Source organism: Leptinotarsa decemlineata, unplaced genomic scaffold, assembly GCF_025532065.1.
Source record: "Leptinotarsa decemlineata unplaced genomic scaffold, Ldec_3_MD MMD2_tig00026307_RagTag_RagTag, whole genome shotgun sequence".
In the NCBI taxonomy this organism is placed as follows: Eukaryota; Metazoa; Arthropoda; class Insecta; order Coleoptera; family Chrysomelidae; genus Leptinotarsa; species Leptinotarsa decemlineata.
The window spans coordinates 15,941,258-15,949,820 of NW_027412681.1; the positions used below are offsets into that span (position 1 = coordinate 15,941,258).

The following is an 8,563-nucleotide window of genomic DNA, read 5'->3' on the forward strand; positions in this document are numbered from 1 at the left end:
TGCAGTCAAACTATTTGGAAATAAATGCAGTTCAAGACTATACAGTCACCTAGCAAAGAACGCATTTTATTATAATAATAATATTTATTTGTAGTTCCTTATTATATATAAATACAATAAATATTCAATCTATAAAAATTATCAAAAAAACTACAAATAAGGCTAGAAACAACATGTTCCGGAAGGGTACTGTTGATCTTAGTTTTAGCCTCGAAGAAAGGAAAACTAAACAAGAGAAAAAACAAAGAAAAAAGAAGAGGAAAAAAAAGGGAGGAGATAGAGGGAAGAGGGAGAGAAAACATGTTAAATGATATTACTGAAAATTTTTCAGAAGTATAAAATCTATGAAATCAACGGCTTTCTGATTGAGCATCGATGAGATATTTTTTGTAACAGCACTTCAATGAAGAACCTTTACTAACTTTATATTTTTGTGGAATATTATTATACAAACTATATGTACATCGCTACGAAATCTTATTTTGTTATACAAATATGATTGACATTTGTTAATCAATATTTTATGAAAGAGGATAGCCGAGTGTAAAACACGTCTATTTTCTATAGTTAACCAATTGGTTTCCTAAAGTTTATATGAAATTCTGTCATATTTTCTAATACCATATATATATACCTAAGACATGATTTTATAACTCAATTCTTGAATTGTCTTTTTTATCCAGGCATGAACCATACACAACATCACAATATGCAAAATGACTCAACACAAGCGCATTTGTTAATTTTATTTTCAAACTTATGGATAATAAATGACGATGAGGATAAAGCATTTTCAAACTCATGTAATTTCTTTGAACACATTTTGTGACATGTTTTGTAAACCTTAAATTCACGTCCATTTCGATATCTAAATTTTTTGCCACGTTCGTGGGGCATATTACTGTATCACCAATAACAATATTCATATGTCTTTCCATCAAGCTACGATTAGTACCAAAAACAAGCAGATTAGTTTTGTTTGAATTGATTTTGAGGTTATGAGCTTCAGATGCTAAAATAAGACGAGCTAGATCTTCATTCAATATTTGATTAGCAGTAGCAACGTCATTAGGGTTAAATGATAGATATAGTTGAGTGTCATCCGCATACATATGTGTCATATAATGCAATTGTAAATTTTTCAATGACGAATAAATTCTATTCCATTCTATTCTAGCTCTCTAGTCGAATACCTGTCGTGATAAACTAGTCTATTAGTAATCTTGTCAAAAAAGTAACATCAGTAAGTAGAAATTTAAATTTGTTGTTATCATTTACATGACCTCGATATTTTTTGAAGGCTAACAAGAAGTCGTTGGCCCTGATTCCATTGTAACTAATGGCAAGTTGTCTTTGAATCGACTCATCAGCAATCCGCTTAGTTTAACCAATATAACTTAGATTCCATTTCAGATCTGCTCATGAACAGATTATTCATGAAGGGATGCAACATTTTTTATGCTGTTTGAAGAAACAGTTGTTGAGCTATAAGCGATTCTTGTGTGAGCTGAATTTACAACTACTTCATCACTTCATTTTATGTCACAGGTTGCAATTTTACCCATCAAAAACTGGAGAGTTACATCCAATCTATAGACAAAATTAAATTCGTTCAATAACGGAATTAGTTGAAAAGAAAATCAGAATGAAAATAATGGATTACAATTTCTTGTTGCTGATAACTGAATTTGGTTATAAGTATTTTAAATAACTTCGAACACGTTCAATTGAATATATAAGTGTAAGGTTTTTATTTATGATTATGGACTATTCAGGTATATTTTGAATTGAAATCCTGCACAATATTTGTAATTTTTAGTTTTACAATTACCAGTAGATAAATAAGTAAAATTCTATTCAACTCACTCTTTTTTAAAAAAGATACAATACAATAACGAACGCAGTAGTAGCAGACAAAACATGTGGTACTCCAGGTTTCATTCAACCACGTCCTACTGGCCCGGATTTTGTTCTCTTTAATATTGACTCCTTCCGTGTAACCATATGTTCTTATATTATCCAACTCTAATTCAATGTTTATTGGTGTCAACTGGAATGAATTTTTTCATGGTAACTAAGATTTTATATTGAAATACTCATTCTACAGTATGGATTTTTTCATGTTCGTTTAAATGACCATTGCGAATGAAAGACTTTGGGCAAAATTTACACTGAAACGGTTTTTCTCCAGTGTGAGTTTTTTCATGGTATTTCAAAGTAGTACTTTGAGTGAAAGATTTTGAACAGATTTTACACTGGAATGGTTTTTCTCCTGTATGAATTTTTTCATGCTCAATTAAATGACCACTGCGAATGAAAGACTTGGTGCAAAATTTACACTGAAACGGTTTTTTCCCCGTGTGAGTTATTTCATGCCCTTTTAAAGTAGCACTCTGACTGAAGGATTTTGAGCAGATTTTACATTGAAATGGTTTTTCCCCAGTATGAGTTCTTTCATGTCTTTTCAAATCACAATTTCGAATGAATGAGCTTGAACATATTTTGCACTGAAACGGTTTTTCAGCAAAATGAGATGTTTCATGTCTTTTCAAATCACAATTTCGAATAAACGACTTTGAACAGATTGTGCACTGAAACAGTTTTTCCTCTGCATGAGTCCATTCATGATATTTCAAATAACTATTTCGACTGAAAGATTTTGAACAGATTTTGCAACAAAATGGTTTTTCACCAGAATGAACTTTTTCATGAGTTTTCAGACTACTATTTTCGGTGAAAGATTTTGAACAGATTTTACAATGAAATGGTTTTTTCCAGTATGACTTCTTTCATGTCTTTTTAAACGACTATTCAGATTGAATGGTTTTGAACAGATGTTACAACAAATCGTTTTTTTGATAGGCTGCTTTCTTTGAGATTCCTCAGAAGATATATTTTCACTAATAACCTCCTCTTCTTGCTCCAATATTATTTCTTCAAATGGTTCAAGAGCTCCGATTCCAGGATCTGAAAAAATATTGTAAATAACAAATGATTTATACAAACTACAACCTGATCAAAAAGTGTGTGTGTCTATGTCCACGCGCACGAGGGTGTATATACTGCGGACGTAAAAAGTCCTCCAACAATTTCTTCACTTTTTAACAAAACAAGATATCAAGGTTGGGCAAAATGTACGTGAAAAGGCGTCATTTTTAGTACTTTTCGATAAGAAATATAAGTGATGCATCACTCGTCGTCGAGAGGGCGCTTCCAATTTTTTTAATGGAAAGGGGGGTCATGTGATACTTCGTTGAATAGGCTTTCACTGCTCTTTCCATTCCATTTTTGAAATGTTCATTTTTGAAAATCGATTCATCGTTACTGAGTAATTAGCACTTTTATATTTGTTTTAAGAATTTTCAAAAAAACGATAAATATAATTTCAATGAAAATTTTATTCAAAATCCACCTTTTTCCTTCAGTATATCCTAATAAATGTGGTTGATTGACTCCAACACTCCACATGAAACTGTTTTGTGGAATTATTCATATGGACAATCCTGTATACTGTTCATCCAGCCTATTTTTCTAGAAAGATGTGAAGAGGAGATAGGCCTAGAAGGATTTCCATGGCCCCTGACAGTGTGGTGCTGATGGCTCAAGAAATAACCAGATAAGCCTGTCTCTGTATAGCAGAAAGCTTCGCCTTCGTCCTTTGCTATAAAGTTCTGGCAACCAGGCAATTTCTCCGTATGGTCCTACAATCACCATCCAATGAATTTGTTGGGGCCCTAAATCAAAAATTTTCAACATGTCCATCGAGAAAGTTTTGGCTTTATGTAAAACCTGTTCCAAGTGAACGTTCCAGGTAATTTTTTATCCAGAATAACACTTGGACATTTCACCTCCGCTGCAAGAGAGATAACCACACCATTGAAGGAAAATGGATTTAATCATTCAAATTTCTCTTCCTGGTGAAGGAGATTATCAGTGTTGATGGGGTTTACATAATAATGATAATAATAGAGATTTTCTCTTCGAACTCTGCAGACTTTATCCAGACCACTTTGATAATATGTTTGTTCTGATTATTGAAGTCCTTGGTGGTATGATGCCCTCTCTACTCTTGCAGGAATGCAAAAATCTTGGCAGGTCAAATATAGAAGGCTGTCATTCTTGGCTCAATGCGTCTGCTTAGGGCACATGGTATTGGATCCAATGATCACCTACTCCAGGGTGTGGGTACTACAGGGCACTACACATAATTAGGCCTCTGAAGCCACAAGAAATGGTTCGTTTGGATGCAGAGGTTCATGATGTTCTTACATAGGAGACTGACATCTGCAAATCAAAACCATTGTGTACGATGCCGTTCATTTGCTTTTGGAATCAGGATGGGATCCTAGTCTTACGGTTGGCGACACAATACGCTTGTCGTATCCAATGTGTCGTGGATTACTGAAGATTTACATTGCGAGATGAATAAAATAAAAATTCAAAATAAACATGAACACAAATACTAACATATGAAGTATACTAAGTTCGAATTTAAAATAGAGAGTTCAAATGCTCTTCAAATTTATCAGAGTAAAACTCTTTCAAGCTACAGTATGGTAGGTTATATAACAGTTCTTCACAGCCTTTTTGAATTGTTCATTATGAATATTACTGGAGTTTTTTCCCAATACCAAAGCGCTCTTGTAACACCTCAACACGTGTTTCGATCACCAAGTGATCTTGAAGATGATGGTGAGGGAAAAACTACAGTAATATTCATTATGGTTGATATCTTCAATATATTCAAGTAGATGATTATATATTTTTCCTCCATTGTATATTGAAAAATCATTATATAGTAACGAAGAGGAAGTAGGTTTAGGTAATATATTGTCAAAAATGTTTCCTAATGATGTAAACCATTTCAATGATGAAAATGATGAAACTTTCTACATGTTCTGCTGATAATTTTGTCACACTGTCCAAAAATAATAAACAAATTCATAAGAACTTCGTTTGAATAGTTTTGTTCCATCGTTTTGAAGGTATTTGCAACTTCTGAAGTGACGAAAATGTCGATATTATTAGGAGAATGTCACAACGCTACTGTCAAATAGTAATCATGGCCTGCTTACCAAATACCGAATGGAAATACCATTCTGAAGGGACATTTTCACAAATAAATGTACATAAGTCCGAAACTTGACTAGTTAGGTATAGGTATGATATACATAGAAAGAAAGCAAATTTCAGCAGCTTTCCGAATTTTCAATAATATACAGAGTGTTCCATTTAAAATAATCAAATTTCAGCAACTTTTTCAAGCAAACGAAAAAACTGTATTTTTTACCACCCTGTATTGAAGTAACGGAGATTAGGCTGACGTGTGGGAAGTGTCCAAGTATCACCTAACTCCAAACCAAATTTCGATATCATAGTACTTCTTAACTAAAAGATATCGGCATTTTTAGAAGTCATGATTTTCGAAGAAAAAAATTGAAATTAATTTTTATTTCGAAAACGGTAACAGATAGGTATAGGGAAATATCAAGAAAAGTTGTCGGGCAATTGTTGGAGATTCCAAAAATAATATTATATACAGAGTGTTCCATTTGAAAAATCAAAGTTGCTACTGCTTTCTAATAGAAGCGGCAACACCGCATTGTCGAAAATATTTTAGTTGGCTAGAGAATGTCCGAATATGCCCTCCATTAAATTTTCAAAGTGATCCGTTGTCTGGTTCACCAGAAACGTCTAATGTGCCATCCACCGTGAATCAGCCTGTATGTTCAACATTTCGTTATTTCGATCAGATCTAGAAAGTTCATTTTATTCAATTTTCACCAGGTAAATAACTACTGTTAACGTTTTAATTGAGGTAAAGATATTTTGTAAATATAATATGTGAAAATTTGAGTTTAATAATGAATTTGAAAACTAGAGCCCAAACCATCCCAAACAGAACACATTTATGATTCAACACCAGACAGCATTGTTTCGACCCGCCAGCGTAAGTGAGATGGACATCTTCCGTGCCATTCTCTGTCGATCCCATAGATGGCGTCCTCGTAAGGAAAGATGTCGACGTTACTTATTCAAGCTTGTCATTCGAGGATATTTGAGTCCAGCAAAAAGCAACGCATTTGTGGTTCAGTTTAGCACCATTGATGAGACCTATGGCGGGTCGAAACAACGCTTTCTGGTGTTGAATCATGAATGCGTTGTGTTTGTTGGGCTCTAGTTTCCAACTAATTGCCTTGCAGTGAAAGGCAGAGGTCGGCGGTTGGCTTTGCAACAATATAGAATGATTTTCAGCACAGTTTCCTTGAAGGGAGAATCATAGAAACTGCTTTATTCGATTTTGTTGATCAAATTTATTTTTACTTGAACAAGAGTAAGGCTTTTGATTGGGGTAATCCTTCCATCTGAGTTCAAAAACTGTTCCATTATGAAATGGGAGAAACAGCTCTCGAGCTTATGAAATCTATATTTGAGTGGCAGAAAACAAAAAGTATCCATTAAAATAAATGATAAAGATTTTTCTTCTGATCATGCAGAAATTAAAAGAAGTTATCCATGAGGAAGTGTGCTGGGTCCATTACTTTTCATCCTTTATATGAAATATTTGTAAGAAATATTCAAATAATCAAGTAGGTACATCTGTTGTGAGTTATACTGACGATGCAAGTCTTATCATGCCAGTTTATGGCCGAAGTATTGTGGAAAGCTCTATAGGTAAGAAAATATATCCATTGCATATTTTTATTTTGTTCACAATGAGCTTTTTTGATTTTATGATATTTAAAACAAGTAACACCAATACAAAAATTCCAGCGCACGCTACATTGGGTACCACAAACTGTACCTACTTTTCATCAAGTACAAAATTACTAGGAATATTTATTGATGTCAAACTGAGATACATATAGAGCTCTAAAGAGACACTTGAATATTGATGCTTTTGAAAATGACTACTATAGAACTGTTTATGCATTTCTTCAATATGTATATTATACATATACGTATGTGTTATGTTTATGAATGATAATAATTTAAAATTTGAATAATGGCCACAAACGTGATTATTCTACTGGATTGAAATCACATCTCAGCCTTCCAGAACGCATTTTTATCGGCTCTGTGATATATTATTGAGCTTACTCACTAAAAGAAATCTCCAATAAATGTCTTCAATTTCAGTTTAAAAATGTGCATTATGTGTAATTAATAAGCATAACGTGCTGATGTATACCTACACACGTAAATTAGTTGATATTGATGACTGTGATATTTTTCTGATTTACATTTTTTCAATTCTTTTTTATTTTTGTTGAATTGTACTCCTTAGCCTGAGTTTTGCTTTGCAACTGTATAAATTGTGTGCTCCGATTAAGTATATGTATATCTACTCCTCGTGGAATTAGACTGTTAGGTTACTATATTTATTTTTCTGGTGAAAATTGAATCAAATGAAAAAATATCATTGATGGCCTATTCATTGTGGAAATTCATGTATTAAAAAATGTAGGATAAAGGAAAAATTACATTTTTCCAATATCCAATTTCCAATATCTAGTAAGATTTTAATCTGTTACGATCGGTTTCGGTCAGTTTACTTGAGAATGGTTTAATAAACTAAAACCGGTCATAACAAATAAAAATATTAGTAGAAATTAGACAAAAGTTATTTTCTCTATCCTATATTTGAAAAATATTATTTTGAAACTTTCTTTATCTATATTTAATATTTAAATGAGTCCTTGTTTTATTTTCACTCAAAGACAAATTATAAAATTCTCTGAACCCCAATCTAATACTTCAATATCTTCGTCGCTGTATCAGTGTTGCCAACATAGTGGATTTTCCACTAAATCTGGTGGTTTTGGCTTGCCTTTCAGCGGACAAATATTGATTTTAGTGGCTAGTAGATTTGTTTAGTGTGATTTAAGAATTTTGTATTTTTTTTCTTAAACATTGGAACGACGACTATAAAGTCCACTCGTATCGTTTTTGGAGTTTAATTTCATCGTGCAGCAACACTCTTTCATCTAGTGGGTGAAACAGCCAAAAGGACACGCATCCAGGCCACAAACTCTTTTAAAAAATGACAGTAAAGTATCATTATCGGGGATTCCCCGACACCCCAACGGGGTGTCTCGCTCAAGTTTTCGCTCAAGTCTACATTTTCGTTCGAGCTCAGTGAGTTGGTATCGGTTTGTTTTGTTTGTTTCGTGTTTCGTCATTAATAACCATGTCGAAACAACAATATTCACGAAAGTTTCTGGATTCTTGGCTTCAAGACCCACATTTAAAAGATTGGCTTCAAGTAATTGAAAGTACTGCTGATCAAGTACCGAAATGCAAGTTTTGTGGAACGATTTTACGGATTCACTATGGAGATATAAAAACATATGGGATGTTGAAAAAGCATCAACAAAATATGAAGGTATGTATACGAAGGATGTTTCATAATTATTTCGTTCGGTAGTCATGAAAATATTTCTATTTTAACGAACTACCCAGAAGAATAGATATTTTTTGAGAAAATAGTGTGACATGATTTAGCGCGCGCTCTAACCTAAACTATAGAGGAAGTTTTTGTATATTTTTATTTACATTTTTA

The 8,563-nt window shown here is 33.0% G+C and overlaps 1 long non-coding RNA gene across 1 annotated transcript; it reads left to right on the forward strand.

Moving 5' to 3' along the window:
• Positions 1–462: 462 nt before the first annotated feature.
• On the forward strand, positions 463–3,052 carry LOC141485127 (uncharacterized). Its single transcript, XR_012467021.1, has 2 exons — positions 463–1,243; positions 1,301–3,052. It is a non-coding gene; the product is annotated as an uncharacterized lncRNA (long non-coding RNA).
• Positions 3,053–8,563: the final 5,511 nt, after the last annotated feature.